This window comes from Ursus arctos, unplaced genomic scaffold (assembly GCF_023065955.2).
Source record: "Ursus arctos isolate Adak ecotype North America unplaced genomic scaffold, UrsArc2.0 scaffold_12, whole genome shotgun sequence".
Classification (NCBI taxonomy): Eukaryota; Metazoa; Chordata; class Mammalia; order Carnivora; family Ursidae; genus Ursus; species Ursus arctos.
This window is the reverse complement of record NW_026622786.1, coordinates 32,277,664-32,293,498: the sequence shown is the minus strand read 5'-3', so window position 1 is coordinate 32,293,498 and position 15,835 is coordinate 32,277,664. Positions and strand designations below refer to the sequence as shown.

Genomic DNA, 15,835 nt, shown 5'->3' with positions numbered 1-15,835 from the left:
TGTAACTACTTCTCTTTCAGCTGCGGCTTTCTGGGGTAATGGATGTACCGTATGTCCCTATCTCCAGGTTCTCATACAAATTAGGGAACTAAAAATGCCAGATGATTAAAACAGATTTCTGCTTGTTTCCATGGGAAATCAACCACTGTGAAACCTTAGGAAATGGGAGGGAGAGTGTGTTCAGTTCAAGGTGTTCGTTCTCTGGTGAGTGGCTACCCTCCGCCTGCCACCCAGGCTCCAGCCCCCGGGCTGTCCAAAATTTTGGACAGGCGAGACACCGTCCTAGGCTGCCGCTGTGCTGGTGGCCGAGTGAGACCGAGAAGGTCAGCATGTCTTGTCTCAGTGTCCTTGGAGTGTCCGCCACCAGGGTCTGGCGCTATACTCCAGGCCCTCGAGTGGCACGGCTGGGCCACCATGCTAGACAAGGCACCTACTAATGACACATGGACACTTGATAATGCGGGTCCCCCGACCTCAACCTCCCAGGGAGTTTCAGCACGTTTCAAGCCCTCCAGCAGATCTTCCGGCGGTCAGAGGGATGCACCATCAAGGATTCTTGCTGGAAGAGTCACTGTTTGCTACTTGCAAGTGGATGGAGCTAATTCAGGGGAGTGGAGGGGAGCACTCTGGAAACACAGCCAAGTATGCCCTGGGAGGCTGCTCCAGAGATGTCTCCAGAAGGCTGTGATGATGACTTGTTCCCGCCTGCCCCAGAATTAGCACCAATTTGCCTAAATGAGAGAATGCTGAGAGAAAGGCTGCAAAAGATTTCAGTGCTGTCTTGCCAGTGGCAATCTCTGGCTTGTCTGGGGGAAATTGGTTCAGAAGCATATTCTAGACTAAGTTGAGAGGGAAAAGATAACCATTCTCTGCTTTCCTCACTCAGAGTGTAAGTCGGGCACGCCAGGGTGAGGCCCCAAGCTGGCTCGTGGTCTGTAACAGAGAATGGAGATTTTACATTTGGGTTCAGACAGCCCTGAATTCTCCTGCTTCTTCTCTAACTGACGAGCCGGGAGACCTCAGAGAACTCACAGCCACAGTTTGAGTCTGTGTGAGGTGGGTTGATCATGCCTCCTCCTCCTCCCCAGGGAGGTGATGAGGATAAAACCAGCGAACTCCAGTCAAAGCACTCATATGGAATCTCTCAGGCAAGAGGTGTGCAGTGCGTTGAGGTTTCTCTTTTCTTTCCCTCTGTTACCATGTCTTACTGCCAAAATTGGAAATAGATACCTTGGCGAGCAACAAATAGACAGGGACCTCTCTCTTGCCCTAACCATTGTCACCAGCACCAGTAGCTTGATTCTTCTCAGAAGTGCTACTAGGGTGTAGACAGCACGGAGGACTCCAAATCTTCACAGAGAACACAGCCATTTACTTATAACTCATCAGCCAGGCTCGGCTGTCTTGCCTAGGCAGAATGTTTCTCAGAGAAACTTAGGGGAGAAGGACATTACTTTGTCTTTGCCAAAATAACCCATTGGTAGGACCTCATGGAATTAAGACCATAGATTATAATGCATTTCAAGTGCCTTGCTCTAGGCTAGTCAAAATATTTTGACTCTTCTTTCTTCAAATGACTCACAGGCATTGTTCCTTAGCACGAGGCCAACCTAACGGGTTCTGCGGAAGTGAGGGCACAGGAAGTAGTGTTATCATTTTGTGGTCCTGGGAAGCTTTTAGTAAATCAATCTTTCCACTACAGCTATGATACCCAAAATCATGCTCTGGTGACATGCTCTATTTTTGTAGATTCCAGTAACAGCTACTTAATACTGGATTTTGTTTCTACCCAACCCAGTTCTGACACTGACTATCTAGAGTTGGTGTGGACTACCAAGTTCAGAGCAAAGCCCTCCACAGGACTGCCCTCCCGTCAGATTCTAGTCACAAGTTTTGGGGAGTCTCCAGGCCACCCAAACTCCTGCCCAACTGGCTACAAACTTGGGGGTTCCATGACTCCTTCAGGTTTGATAATTCAGTAGAATGACTCATAGAACTCAAGGAAATGCTGTACTTCTGATTACAGTTGTATTTGAAAGGATGCAACTCAAGAAGAGCCAAATGAGGAAGCCTCGGAAAGAACCCAGCTTCTGTGCCCTCTCCCCATGCAGTGTGACAGAGTGTGTCACCCTCCAGGCACTTCAATGAGTTCACCAACTGCGAAGCTCCAATGAGCTTTGATGTCAGAGTTTTTATTGGGGTTTCGTTGTGAAAACATGATTGATCTCAATCTCTCCCCACCCCAACTCCCAGTCCCTGAAACTTTCCCTCACCCCAGGTCAGGCTGGGCCAAAATTCCAACACTCTAATCACATGGCTGGCCTTTCTGATGTCCAGTTCCCATCCTGAAGCTATCTAACGACCCACATGAGTCATCTCATTAGCTTAACAAAGACACTTCTATCATTCAGGAAATTCCAAGGATTTTAGGAGCTCTGTACCAGGAACCAGGGGCAAAGACCAAATATATTCTTTATTATATCATAGTCTCTTATTATTATTCACAAAACGTAAGGGCTTTGAGTTTAAGCTTTTTCCTTTGGGTGGTGGGGCATCACTTAAAGCAAGTGATTTATTGAGCAGCTACTATGGGCCATTCATAACATACATGCTGAGAGCTATACTTTTGGAAGAAAATTTAGATGATTGCATGGAGGATGGTCTGCATGAAGTGAAAGCAGGAGAGTAGGAAGGAGGCACGAGCCCCTGTGTGGCCATAAAGCACTGAGAGCTAACCTAAGAAAGCACAAGTGGAAATGGAAAATTTTGGAGGCATTTGAGAGAGGTTTTGAAGGAAGATTTCAATTTACCATCTTTTTTTGGTTTTGTTTTTACAGAAAATCCATCGATCTTTATTTGATTTGATAAAAATCTGCATTATTAAAAGACAGGCAATCAAATTTAAGCTTCTGTTGAATCTAACATATTAAGTTCTATAGTATTAGAATATTACATAAGAAATGTCGACTGAGGGGGAAACAGGATAAAAGCATCACTGTATCCACAGGTGTGGTCCATAATGTGCAGCACGTGTCCTAGAGACAATGCACTGACTTACTTTAGGAACGTGTTTTTCCTTTGGGGGAGAGGAAGAGGTGGCAAAAAGGGGCAGGAATTCAAAGGCATAAGCAGAGTGGCTTCTCCCATTTCAGAACGGTAATTATAATATTTAGGTCATGGCACTAGGGCGCTTTTGAGGAAAAAAACACACCTTGACCCGAGTAGGCTCATTGAATAATTCTTTAGTAATATGTACAATTTTCAGGTAATGGAGAGGACTTAAAGGATAATTTTACTTTAACTGTGGCTATTTTTCTTCTCTCCCTCTGGGGCTTGATCTATTTCATCATCACATGGATACTTCTCCATACGGTTTCTAGAAAAACAGACTCTTATTCTTAGAAGATCTTCTATCAAAGGAATCATCAAGAATTTTCTCTCTATACAATCAGTATCATAACCATCTCGTGGCTAAAATGAACTCCCTTTTCTGTAGCCTTATTCAAGGCTCTTCAGTGCAGGGGCTCGTGAAGAAGGTTTTCATTCCTTTTGATTCCTTTATTCGAAGGACAGCAGGTACCACTATAATCTTCGATTGTTTTATACTGAACTCTTCTTTTTTTCTTAGAGATAAAGAGTGAGAGTGCGTCCATGGTGGGGAAGTGGAGGGGAGGAGAAAGAATCTTAATCAGGCTCCACATCCTATGCAGAGCCCGACCTGGGGCTCAATCTCATGACCCTGAGATCATGACCTGAGTGGAAATCAAGAGTTTGATGCTTAACCAACTGAGCCACCCAGATGCACCCCCCCCTTTTTTTTAGAGGAGGTGAGGGACAGAGTGGGGGACAGAGAAAATCTTAAGCAGGCTCCACGTCCAGCATGAAGGTGACCTGGGGCTCAATTTTACAACCCTGAGATCATGACCTGAGTGGAAATCAAGAGTGGGATGCTTAACTGACTGAAACACCCAGGCGCCCCCACTTCTGACTCTTTTATCTGTTTTTAGTTTCAATTGTTCTACTGTTAAGTTCTACTGGTGACAACCTTCTCTAATTGGCCACTCTAGCCCATCTCCTTCAGGGGCCCTGACCATGTAAATACCTGTTTAAAGTCTTGCATCTACTTCCCATATCACAAGGTAAGACAAAGACCTCATCTAGTTGGTAATATTGAAATTGATCTTTAGCCTTTTCTTCAATCCATGGTTCAATAGAAGTTTTGTTTGTGCGAATTGTTTTCATCTGGTTACAAAATAACATCCCAACAGTTATAGTTGTTCCTAAAGCTAATCCCAAGGCAAACAAGGTGGCTGCAAGTGCTGCTAACTCAAAGGGAGTGATTGGGAGAGGATCTCTCCAAGCTGCATACATATCGATCTTCACCACGTTTCACCTGAAGGAGAGCCAACTATAAAGCTGTGTCCACATAGTCATACCAAAGATGAAGGCAGCATGAATACAAGCTGGTGGTGCTCAAAGGAGAAACAGTGTGCAGGAAGTGTGATTTTGGGAACCACGACAGCTGTTGCTCCAAGGACAGTGATGGTCTGTCTTCCTCGCACATCTGTTAGACCTTCTGTAGTGACGTGACCGTGGTGCCTCGTATGCTTGGCAGACTTTACTATCCTGAGAATTTTCTGGTTTCCACCCCGAAGGGACAAAGCCAGAGCACTGAAGTAATTGTAAAGAATTTTGTAATTTATAACTTATCAGCATGATGAAATAAAGTCATGCTTCCTCTCGTGGTATGTAAAGGCCAGGACCACAACACAGGGTCAATCTTGGCCATGGTAGAACGTGTCACTCTATCCCCAAGGGCTCTGATGGGACCCCAGTGACAAAGTCTCATTCTTAGAGATTTTCAAGCTTGATAACCAAGCAGAATGTAGCCATTTTGGTGAGAAAGAATGAATGCCTTCCTCCGTTTAGAAAATCATAGATCTCCTTTTTCTGTGCACACATTTCCATGTGCCACAAGTCTGTGTGTTCCTTCATTGTCATGCCTCCAAGTTATGAGACGTTAACACAGATTATGCCTGTTAACACGCAGAGCTCTTTAGCTTGACTAGAAGAATCCAGTATCTTGGCTTGAAACCCAGTCTCTGTCTGATCCCTGGTGCCTGCCCCTCAGTCATTGCATTTCCTGTTCCACCTGGAACAGGTTTTCTCCTCGTCGGATAACTTGGTCTGGGTACCTTAGTCCAGCACAAGCAGAAAGCGAATCCTGGTTGCAAGAGGGTGGAATTTGGGAACTGCCCAGACCAATCTTGTCTCTCTGCCAGTTCCCTCCTCCATTCAAAGTTTGTCTCCATGACAAACTACTATGTGATGACTAGAGAAGACTAGTTGAAGAGTTAAACTACCTTCTAAAGAAATCCAAGTAATAGTGATAAACTAGTTCCTCTGTGATTAAGAGAGCTTTGTGTTCTAAACATTAAAAACTCAACTAGCAGAAAAGATCTTAATATTTTAGCTGCCGAGCAACCTTCAGCACCTCTGTCCTGATTTTTAATGCCATATTTCCATCATTCTTCTGAACAAAAATGTTGACTCCTCTTGTCTTCAAATGACTGAACTACTTCTGTTTTAAAATGAACATGGTCAGTTTTTACCTTTCAAACAGATTTTTGAAATTTGTTGTCTTTGGAGTGCAAGTCCCCCCCCGCCCTTGCAGATCACAAGTTCATGAAGCAGCTGGGGGAATGTTGGGATCCCCGGGAAAATCGGGTACAAAAGAGAACCCATAACATTGATATGTTAAAACTGGCTATTTCTTCCTGCATGCAGATTTTGGTAAACGATAAAAGCAATATTTCAAGTGTGTACTCTTTTTTCCATAATATTAACTAAGACACTGAATCACTCATATTTGCAGAAGTTCTGCAACATGATAGATATTTTACATAAGAATTTCTCAAAAAAATAATTTCATGGGTTTCAATTGGGGGGAGGAAGAGAAATAATGATTATTTTATGTATCATGGGTGATATGTTAAATTGAAAGAGAAATGAAAGTATAAAAAATATACATATTTTATTCCTGCAATAAGCACTTATTATGTTTACTTTTTAAAAAAATTATATATCAAGCTGCAAGATCTTGCCTTTTAAGAAAACTGGCAACTGGCAGTTCTTCATGTTTATCAGTTTATTAATTTTTTTTAATTTTATTTTTATTTTTTTAAAGATTTTATTTATTTATGTGACAGAGAGACAGCCAGCGAGAGAGGGAACACAGCAGGGGAAGTGGGAGAGGAAGAAGCAGGCTCCCAGCCGAGGAGCCCGATGTGGGACTCGATCCCGGAACGCCAGGATCACGCCCTGAGCCGAAGGCAGACGCTTAATGACTGCGCTACCCAGGCGCCCCTATTAATTTTTTTTTAAGTAGACTCCACACCCAGCATAGAGCCCAACACGGGGCTTGAACTCACGACCCTAAGATCGAGACCTGAGCTGAGATCAAGAGTCAGACGCTGCTCAACTGACTGAGCCACCAGATACCCATCAATTGATTTTTTAAAAAACATGAAGGAAATACTCCCCCTTTGACATATTATCAAGATAATTAAGTCAACAAATAATTTTTGAACCTCAACTATGTGGGAAACGAAAAAAATATAAAGTGTCAAAAAAAGAGAAGATAAAATTAACTGTTGAATATTAATAAACATTGACACAATGCATGTTTATGATGTATCAGGCAGTTCTAAGACACACATATTAAATCACCTAATCCTCACAACACACTATACTGTAATTATCCCCATTTATCTATGGAGAAACTGAGGCTCAGAGAAGCTAAGCAGCTTATCTAAGTTTTCACAGCTATGGAAGATAAAAAATGGTTAATTACTATAAGAGTTTTCGGAAAAGAAAGTGCTAGAAACACTTCACAGAGCTAGGATTTGGACAGGGCATTTAAAGACCGATGCAGTTTGGAGGCGAGGAGAGAGAGGAGAGCAGGGAAGTGAGAGAAATTAGAAGGGGGAGTAGAGATACATACAAAATCCGGGAGGTCGTAAAGAGTGGTAAAGCCACTGAAGGCACGTCCAAAGTTGATGGCGGGTCCCCTCAGAGTAAACAACTGTAACATCTGGGAAGTTGATTTTGCCCAAAAAAGTTGGGTTTGTAGGAATTCAGTTATATGAGTTTTGTTTTTTTTTTAAGTAGTGCTGGTTAAAATCAAGATAAATCCAAATCCTTTTAGTTATGAAATTACAATACTTCTGTGTAGCTGCTTGGGGTCCCAGAAAGATCAGAAGGATTCATCTGTGCTTCTCTTGAACCTCCAGCTTCACTCGAGATTTCAGAAGCAGACAGGCAGGAATCCACTCAACTCTTAGCTTTTCAAGGCCTTAACGAGAAGAGCGAAAAATACCCTCCAATCTCCACAAAAGTTGTTCAGCGAAGACCATGCTGATTCCCTCATTTTCCTGTGAAAATGATGGCAGGGCGTGCAGAAGTGTGTCTCGCTCTTGCATCTGAAATTTGTACCATGCCATTTGTCTTCAGAATGCTGAATAGATCTAACCTTGCAGAGGGTTCTATATAAACTTTGCTATCACTAGTTTTCAGAAGTATTTTGGAATTTCAAAGGCTGGGCAGCAATCTATAAATGCTATATAGTAAATGCTTTCCTCGCCGTTCTAAGAAATAGTCCTCCAAGATTTTGAAAATTCCTTTCCCCTTCGAGCATGCAGAAGTCCCCTAGTCTTCCCACCTCCATGCTCCTTGGGAGATTGGAGGGGATAAGGGGCCAGTCTGATTTGAGGAAAAGCATTGTGATGTCATTGGTGGTCTAGACAGAGTCACAATACACCCATCTGGGGACTGTGGCAATTGTGGCTGATTTGGTATGACCTACCACTCCTGATCATGAAAGATTAAAGCTTGCCCAAGTAAAGAACGGATAACCTTCAATATGTTGTTGCTTTTTCCTTCTTCTCTGGATAAGTGTTTCAAGAGAAACACTCAACATCTATTGTGTAATTGTTTTAGATTATTAAAAGATTTTTCGTGTTAGGAGTTCAAGACAAATCAAAATCTTACACAAAAGATTTCAAGGTGGCTTAACTGCAGTGTCTCCCTACTCAAAACGGGCTACACAGTACCTCCTTTCTCTGTCCACATGCGCTGATGATGGACATAATTCACCCTTAATGGTCCTGAGGTATATTCCTCATAGAAAAATGAAGAACAGGGGCGCCTGGGTGGCACAGCGGTTAAAGCGTCTGTCTCCGGCTCAGGGCGTGATCCCGGTGTTCCAGGATCGAGCCCCACATCAGGCTCCTCCGCTATGAGCCGGCTTCTTCCTCTCCCACTCGCCCTGCTTGTGTTCCCTCTCTCGCTGGCTGTCTCTATCTCTGTCAAATAAATAAATAAAATCTTTAAAAAAAAAAAAGAAAAGAAAGAAAAATGAAGAGCAGCATTGTATCTTGGAAGATAATCATTAAGAGATAAAAATCAAAAGAAGTAAGAAAATTGATGTTGATTTCTTTTAAGTGTTCTAAGGGGGGAAAAATCACTTTTCCAGCAGTTTAAAAAATTGTGGTGTAAAAGTAAAAAGGGAGTTGTAAGAGTGTAGGCTTTGGAGTCAGGTTGCCTGGATTCTGTTCTTGGCTCTGCCACTTACTAGCAGCATGACCTTAGGCAAGTGACATTATCTGTGCCTCAGCCTTGCCATCTGTGAAATGGGGACAGTGACAGTACCTATTTTATGGTGTCGTTACATGGATTAAGTGAAAGTATACATGTGAAATGCTTAAACTGTGCCTGGCATAGAGTACTCAACAAAGCTTACTTTACTCCCCTATTTGTAGCATTCAAATTACTGTAGCAAGTTATCCGGCTACCACTTTTGATTTCCAGACTGGGTTCCCAAATCAATTTCTAAACTCCCTGAAAACATTTTCTGATCGTTTCAAAGCAGTTGATCAGAAGTACAGAAAGCAAAATTTTGAGTTCTGGTTTAGCCAATGAACTCAACAGTTAATGTGAAATGACATCAGATCAGACTGTTGTCGAGAGCATTTTATAAGCTGAAGAATATTGAGGACGTTCAAGAAACCTGGGTGTTTTCGGTCTCCTAAATAAGGCCACAGTTGTTTTCATGTTGTGGTATAATGATCCTTCCTTTGGTCCCATGAAGCAATTTATCTTATCTGAACTCAACTCTTTTTCTCTTTCTACGTTGCTTTTGGAAGCAATCAGTGCAATTAACTTGGAAGTTTCTCTGACCACCCCCGGACACACACATGTCCTTTCTTTACTATAAGATGGTACTTCCTTTTCATTGAGGATTAATTTTTCAATTTCTTTTTAAAAACAAGATAGAATGTAAAATATTTTCTAATCATTTTAATGAAATGTTATCATGCTGGACAGAATTCATGGTGCCTTTCTTTGAAATTCCATAATCAGAACGCAGCACTGCTAACAGCCCTCTACTGAATGTACCTCAGAAACAAGGAGAGACAGCTATAACTGCTACCACAGGCCTAGAGAAGTCGTCGGAGGAGAGAATAGTCACAAGACCGGGGATGATTCGGGGAGGAAGAACACCCAAGGATATAAAGTTATTCTACCAATGTCCAATTCATAGGGGGGTGGAAAGCCAATTATTGTCAGAACTGTGAAGGATCTGAGACTTTATCCCTTGCAAGCTAAAAAAAAAAAAAAAAAAAAAAAAAAAAAAAGAAATGAGCCTGCCACAGTTTCTTGGATGGTGGTGGAAGACAGGAAGCTCCTGGATCATATGAAAGTTTATTACTCAGCAAGAGCAGAAGCCGGAGTATTAGCATTTTTGTGTCAGTTCCTGGAGTCCCAACACAGTAATAGTAGGTTGTGTTATAGGAGAGGAACCATGAGCTTCAGGAATGTGAATGCTTTATAATGAGTGCAAGTATGCCTGCCTCTTGCTCTGAAGAGAAACGTTATCTTTATTATACTGGACAGTAGGTTTGCTTGCCTTTTGCTCCATAGGGAGACATTTTCTCTCTCTTCAAAGGCTGTTCGCTCTACAAGTATCGTTGAATTTTAGTCTGGAAGAAAGGGCCTTCCTTACAAGACGTGCAGTGCCTTGCTCATAAAATGTGTGGAAATACTAGAAACCCATGGAGAACTGTCTTCCAAGTCATTAATAAATCAACTATTCTACGCCAGCCCCTTAAGTACTCAGAATGTATGTGTTTATCTTATACCAGTTTCAAGTTTCTAAAAGGATGTCAAAAAACCCAAGGGCTAATAAGAATATGTAAAGGCAAGGAAATATTCCTCAGAGTAAGGGACTAAAGCCACACTATTACTGGTGAGAACGGGTACTCTTTGCCTATTAAAGACGACAGGCAATTCTATTTACAGCTGATGTTTGTAAGGAAAGTAGCTACGGAAAACATCTACCAAGAGGGCTTATCTTGGTAGGCATTCATTAAATGAATTAATAGGGCTGATAATTTCCTGCTTTTTCCAAAGGAAAAAGGTCACACAAAGGTTCTGCAATCTTTAACTCTAGAAAAACAGTTCAAACGTTCTATTCTGAGAGATTTTGTTCTTCCTGGAATGTTGGTAGTTGTGACAAAGGAAACAGTTCCATTATCAAATAAAGTTAGAGAAATGCTAGGGTCAGCAAACTTAAACAAGTATTTTTAACTCAGGACTTCTCAGAGTCCTAAGCATGTTAACATGCACTGTGAATCTCCAAAAGGGGTATGGTATCCTGCAAGGGAATTGGACCACAGATCCCTATCTCTCAGGGCGCTCGAAGGGGAGAGTTCAGAGGAAAGGAGCTCGGAAATGCCTCAACGGAGGAATGGCCCTACCTCATTGGCCATGGACGGTGAACAACAAAGGTGCTTTGGGAGGATCTTGCCTGATGGGCCTGCCATGCTCCAGGCAGATTTCCTATGGATAGCAGCAACGGGGGCCTTCCCCCTTCCTTGATCGAATGTTGGTGATTATATCCATTACTGACTGAAATCTAGGGAGGATAAATATGTATCATTTTAAGATCAATCTGAAAAGTTTTAGCACTGAATAAGTCCTAAGAAATCTCCTATTCCAACCCCTTCACTGCAAATAAGGAGACTGAGGATGCAAAGATATTAAGAGTCTTGTCCCAAGTCACAAAGTTAGTTAATGGCAGAGCCATGCCCGGAATCTAGGTCTCATTAATCCCAATTTGTACTCTTTTCACTAACAGCAATAAAAGTGACCGTTGCTGACCACTATCATTGATACTGAGAAGGAAAACCAGGCTTTCTTAGTTTTTTGCTTTTGTTTTGTTGTTCTGTTTTGTCTCTCAGAGAGATAAACAACATGAGTAAATTCAGGAAATTACTAAGTGAACTCAAGAAAATGCACCATGTATCAGTACGGGTGTTGATTTTAAGAAGAGATCATCTGCGTGTGGTTAAAGCATTTTCTAAGTATACAAAGCACCTTTCATGATAGTTTTCCTTTTTTAAAAAGATTTTATTTATTTATTTATTTATTTATTTATTTATTTTGGTGGGGAGGGAGAGTGCACAAGTGGGGGGAGGAAGAGAGGGAGCTGGAGAGAGAGAATCTCAAGCAGACTCCAAGGCACAGAGCCCGATGCAGGGCTCAATCTCACGACCCTGAGATCATGACCTGAGCCAAAATCAAGAGTGGGGCGATTAACTGAGTCACCCAGGGGTCCCCATATAGTTTTCCAAAGAGAGTCATGTTTATGTGAGTAACAAGAACATCTTCCATTTCACTACCCTGGTAAGGTTTCTCGAGCCATCGATAGTCATGCCTCAGAGAGCAAGCAGCTTCTTAGTCAAAGGAAAGAAGCAATTCCTTTGGCTTGAAATTAGGTGCTTTGTCAGGGCTGATGTCACAGAAATTTGAGGAAGTCAATGTTAAACTGTGATCTGAGATGTTCTATGGCATATTCTATATGCATAATAAGATATGGTGTTAAGAGACTGGAAATGTCAAGTCCTGGGAAAATTGAGTTACCTTCCTTAGGAGCTATACCTTAGTGTTTTGTTTTGTTTTGTTTTAATAAATAAGGACGTTCCAAACCCCTTAAAGATGTTTCATTACCTTTAGAATAATTTACTGCATGGCTACAGATAGTCATTTACAGATTTAATTAATGAGTTAATACATATAAAGTTCTTTGAGCAATGGCTGCACATGCTTAATAAATAGTAGCACGAAGATATTATTTAGTAATATAATTATAACAGTGAGAGGCGCAAAAAATAAAAACCACTCTTGAGAATGTCAAACTCATTTTTTACTTCAAGCTTATATATGTATCATGTGAAAGTCACTCATTTATCATTGGCCCATATGAACAATAATTCTAAGAATGAGTTTCTCTGCCTGGTATATTTCATATTGCCTGAACTCAGAGCCACAGACACTTACTGATCTTTTTTTTTTTTAATGATTTTTTATTATATTGTGTTAGTCACCATACAGTACATCCCCGGTTTCCGATGTAAGGCTCGATGATTCATTAGTTGCGTATAACACCCAGTGCACCATGCAATACGTGCCCTCCTTACTACCCATCACCAGTCTATCCCATTCCCCCAACCCCCTCCCCTCTGAAGCCCTCAGTTTGTTTCTCATAGTCCATAGTCTCTCATGTTTCATTCCCCCTTCTGATTACCCCCCCTTTCTTTATCCCTTTCTTCCCCTACCGATCATCCTAGTTCTTATGTTCCATAGATGAGAGAAATCATATGATAGTTGTCTTTCTCTGCTTGACTTATTTCACTTAGCATTATCTCCTCCAGTGCCGTCCATGTTGTAGCAAATGTTGAGAACTCGTTCTTTCTGATAGCTGAGTAATATTCCATTGTATATATGGACCACAACTTCTTAATCCAGTCATCTGTTGAAGGGCATCTCGGCTCCTTCCACAATTTAGCTATTGTGGACATTGCTGCTATGAACATTGGGTGCATATGGCCCTTCTCTTCACTACGTCTGTATCTTTGGGGTAAATACCCAGTAGTGCAATGGCTGGGTCATAGGGTAGCTCAATTTTTAACTTTTTAAGGGACCGCCACACTGTTTTCCAGAGTGGCTGTACCAACTTGTATTCCCACCAACAATGTAGGAGGGATCCCCTTTCTCCACATCCTCTCCAACAATTGTTGTTTCTTGCCTTGTCTATTTTTGCCATTCTAACTGGCGTAAGGTGGTATCTCAGTGTGGTTTTGATTTGAATTTCCTTGATGGCTAATGATTTTGAACATTTTTTCATGTGTCTGTTAGCCATTTGTATGTCTTCATTGGAAAAGTGTCTGTTCATATCTTCTGCCCATTTTTTGATTTGTTTTTTTGTTTCTCGTGTATTGAGTTTGAGAAGTTCTTTGTAGATCTTGGATACCAGTCCTTTATCTGTAGTGTCATTTGCAAATATATTCTCCCATTCCGTGGGCTGCCTCTTAGTTTTTCTGACTGTTTCCTTGGCTGTGCAGAAACTTTTAATCTTGATGAAGTCCCATAAATTCATTTTATCTTTTGTTTCTCTTGCCTTTGGGGATGTGTCATAAAAAAGGTTGCTTTGGCCGATGTCGTAGAGGTTGTTGCCTATGTTCTCCTCTAGAATTTTGATGGATTCTTGTCTCACATCGAGGTCTTTCATCCATTTGGAGTTTATTTTTGTGTATGGTGTGAGATAGTGGTCAAGTTTCATTCTCTTGCATGTAGCTGTCCAATTTTCCCAGCACCATTTATTGAAGAGACTGTCTTTTTCCCACCGGATGTTTTTTCCTGCTTTATCAAATATTAGTTGCCCAAAGAGCCGAGGGTCCATTTCTGGGCTCTCTATTCTGTTCCATTGGTCTATGAGACACTTACTGATCTTTTATTAAGAAGTTTGTTTTCAGTCATAAAATGCTTTTTGGTTAAAAAGTAAGCTGAAAAATCACCTCATGAAGACACATTTGGGATGTGAGTATGCTATTGGGAGAAGCACAAACTAATGCCATTTCAAAAACTACTGAAAATGTACCTTACTGAATTTACTTGATGGATTCAATTTAAAAACACTCATTTTCCATAGGATTGAGTCGCGGTTAAGCAGGAGAACTCTGAAATTAGACTTGCCTGGGTCCAAATCCTAATGCTTCTCCTGAGGGGTCATATGACCTTTGATCAGTGGTTATAATGTGCCTCAGTTTGCTCCTGTGTCAGTAGGAGAAGATCACACTGCCTGGATAGCGAAGGTAAATAAATCAGACAATGCGTATAAAGCTAGCACTCAGCACACAGCATGTACCTAGTAAGTGTTCATGATTATCATTTCCAAAGTCTATCACAGATTCGTGGGACCGACCACCTCCATCTTATGTGTCTGTGTGTGTCGGCGGTGGGTGGGGGCTGGAGGGGTGGTAAATAAACAAGACTGATTTTATAAGGATTTGGCCCATAGTTTTGTAGTATCCTATTTTTAAATCCTCAGCACCACCACCCTCTCCTCTGGCACAAATTCAACTGCCATTTTAGGGTCAAGACCACATTTGACCACATTATCTCTTGGGCAACTTCCTGCTCACACGACATTTTCTAGGGGAGGTTTTATTCTCCCGGTCTTAGCATTTTTAATGGCATAGAGTCAAGGATTTCAAAACTGTTGCTAAAGGTGGGTTTTAACTGGCAGCTATTAATTCAGAAAGTGCTAATGGTTGCAACAGTGTTATAAGAGCTGCAACTTAAAACAGCAATGCTTTCTGTTAGCTTGGGACCTTCCCACAAAAGCTCAGAGAGGATCTGGGGAGCAGATGTGCATAGGGTGGGTAGAGAATACTGGGCTAAACCCTGCTGGTGGTTTTGGTTTAGAATGTAGATTTTACTTTCACTATTACTAGGCAGGATCAACTGACATCAAATATAAAACAAAACAAGCATAACAGGTCGGTCTTCAAGAACAAGCCCACATAGAAAGAGCAAGGTTTAAGCAGAGACACACACAATACATAATGTCAGTATGAACTCTATGAGCTAAGGGATTCACATCCGAGAACCTGAAGTGTAGTACAAATTATACTGAAAGTCAGAACCAGTACAAAAAATGGAAACTTTAAAAAACTCGTTCTTCCAACATTTAATACCAGGCTCTGTGTTAGGTGTTGACATAGCAATGAAAAAAGATACAGTAGGGAAACAAAAATGTAAAGAGATAAATGGCAGCACATCATGGTAAGTGCTGTGGGAGCACAAGGAAGGGAGAATTACACTTGCCGGGAGCCTACAGAAGCTTCACAGAGAAAGCAACTTTTGAAATACGCCTTCAAGGAATGCTATAGCCCAGCCTGCATTTTGTTGCAGCTAACAACAAAATAATATAAATACCATTTCCATACAACCCACTAGAGGGGTTGCAGATACTCTTTCTGCGTCTCACCAGAACCTTAAAAAAAAGTAAGTACTGATGTTCTATTAGACAGATGGAGAAACTGGGGTTCAAAGATTAAGAAGCTCAGGGTCACGTAGATAGTAAGGAGTGGACCGAGGACTTGAGCCCAGATCTGTATCATTCCAAATCCCTTACCGTGGCCCTGCACTGCCCAGAAAGATCCACTTCAGCTCCCTATTGCCAAGCAGGACATGGTTAACTTGTAACTATGTGGAGTCTTGGTGTGGGAACTCACTCTGCAAGCCCATTGAGAATGGCAAATTTTGGTCTAAAGAATTGGGCGAGTGAAAGGCGAAGGTAGTGGCTCTGTACACATGGTTCACCTGGGCCCTAGTGCCCGCTTCTTACTCGGAAACGCAATCACATCTAGTTCGAAACGGATTATTCTGATTCACGGGCTGCCAGATTCCCTCTCTCCAGCTCTGTGAACAC

The 15,835-nt window shown here is 41.7% G+C and overlaps 1 pseudogene; it reads right to left on the bottom strand.

The window, feature by feature from the left end:
• Positions 1–3,297: 3,297 nt before the first annotated feature.
• Positions 3,298–11,764, bottom strand: LOC113254432 (palmitoyltransferase ZDHHC6-like; annotated as a pseudogene).
• Between the last annotated feature and the right edge of the window lie 4,071 nt (positions 11,765–15,835).